A 2,176-nucleotide genomic window follows, 5' to 3' on the forward strand; every position below is an offset into this window, starting at 1 on the left:
GCCGACCCCCCCCCCGGGGGGGGGCTGCAGGGTCAGGCTCCCCCCTCCTTTAACCTCTGTTCTCCTCCCTGCTCTGTTCTGGGGGGTGCTTTTTGTTGGGTTTTCCTCTCCTTTCCCCACGCAGAGCTCGGGCCCCCCCTCGGTGGGGTTTTGTGGGTGAAAATAACCGGCAGGACAGGGGCTTGGATTTGATTTGCCTTCAGTAGCCCCAAAGCCACCAGGGATGGCACAGCACCCCACAATGCCACCCCGCAGCCCCACGTGCCCTCACCCCCCCAGCGGAGGCGGCGCCGTGCCCCCCACAGCATGGGGAGCCCCAGTGGGACATCCCGCTTCTGTCTGTCCTTCCGGGCGGCCCCCGCCACCCCCTCACCTGGAAAACCACCTGCAGGCTCTGGAAAGTGCTCGGGGCTCCTCGGCGAGGGGAGCTGTAGAAATAAAGTGCACAATAGCAGCAAGTGCTCCCGTCTCTCCTGCCGTCTGTCCCGCAGAGAACGGGGGGGGGAACGGGTGGCCGGGGCCTCCCAAGTTGGGTTTTAGGCCAGAAAATGGCTTTTTGGGAGGTGACACGGGGCTGAGCTGGTTTTGGGGGAGAGGTTGGGGGGTTAAAACCAAAAAACCCCAATGGCAGATGTGAAGAATGCAATTTAATGGGTCACAAAGCCCGTTGAGGGGGGACGTTTGGGGGGTGTTTGAGGGAGATGAGGGTGAAAATACAGTGTGGCTTCGCTCCCGCTTCCCCACCCCCCCCGAGACACAGAAAAACCACAAATTACTTTAAATCCCTTCCCTCTCCAGAGCCAGAGGGGGCTGCAGGTTGGGGGGGGGAGGCTGCAGGAGCCCCCGGGTGGAAATCTGGGGGGGAAGGATGCCTGTGCGGCCGCGGTGCCGTACCTTACCTGGCTGGGAATGCCAGGGGACACGGGTGGGTGGCCGAGAGGTGCCACCAGCCAGAGCGAGGTGGGGGGCTGTGGCCGGGGAGGGGTCCCCCAGCCCTGTGCCGGGGAGGGAGGGTGTTCTGTGGCAAACCAGGGCTGGCCACGGTCCTGCACCCCGTGATTAACGCGGCAGCTCGTCTGTCCGGTCCGAGCCCCAGCTGGGGGGGTGGCAGCGTCCCCTCGGTGCCACCGGGTCACCGGTGGGGACAGCTGGTGGTTGGTAGTCACTGCCACGGCTCAGTGTGTGACAACCCCACAAACGAAGCCACCGTAAATGCCCGTTGGCAGTGGGCACGGTGCTGGGGAGGCACCGCTCTCGCCCCCAGCCCCCTCCCCAGGCTGGGGGCTCGGTGGGTGGGATGGGTCCCGGTGCCATTGAGGGGGCACAGGCAGCATCCATGAGAGCCAGGGGGCTGCTCAGGGTGGGGGGCGGCTGTCCCCGGACTCTGCCCCATGGAGCTGGGGTTCCCTGATGGAATGGGGCTCCCCCTGTGGGGTCCCATATGGGATGGGGGCTCCCCCATGGGATGGAGCTTCCTCTATAGGGTCCTAATATGGGGCAGGGTCTCCCCTCTGAGGTTCCATATGGGCCAGGGACTCCCCTATGGAGCAGGGGCCTCCCCTAAGGGGTCGGGGCTTCCCCTATGGGGTCCTACATGGAGCAGGGTCTCCCCTATGGGACAGGTGCTCCCCTACAGGATGGAGCTTCCTGTATAGGGTCTTTACGGGCCAGGGTCTCCCCTATGGGGTGCCATATGGGGCAGGGGCTCCCCTATGGAGCAGGGGCTTCCTCTATGAGGTCCCATATGGGGCAGGGTCTCCCCTCCGTGGTTCCATATGGGGCAGGGGCTCTGCTATGGGACAGGAGCTCCCCTAGGGGATGGAGCTTCCTGTATAGGGTCCTATATGGGGCAGGGGCTCTCTCTATGGGGTCTGTATGGGGCAGACCCATATGGGGCAGCAGCTCCTCTGTGGAGCAGAGGCTTCCCCTATGGAATCTATATGGGGCAGGGGCTCCACTATGGAGTCTTGGCCTCCCCTAAGGGGTCGGGGCTCCCTCTATGGGGTCCCATATGGGGCAGTGGGGTCCCCTGTGGAGCAGGGGCTTCCCCTCAGCGCTCCATATGGGGCAGGACCTCCCCTTTACGGGGTCCCATAGGGGGCGGGGGTGCCCCGCGGGGCGGGGGGGGTGCCCCGTTCCCCGGGGGGGCTGCCGAGGGTGCCGATGTGTGTGTGTA

Source organism: Calidris pugnax, unplaced genomic scaffold (assembly GCF_001431845.1).
Source record: "Calidris pugnax isolate Ruff unplaced genomic scaffold, ASM143184v1 scaffold180, whole genome shotgun sequence".
NCBI lineage: Eukaryota > Metazoa > Chordata > Aves > Charadriiformes > Scolopacidae > Calidris > Calidris pugnax.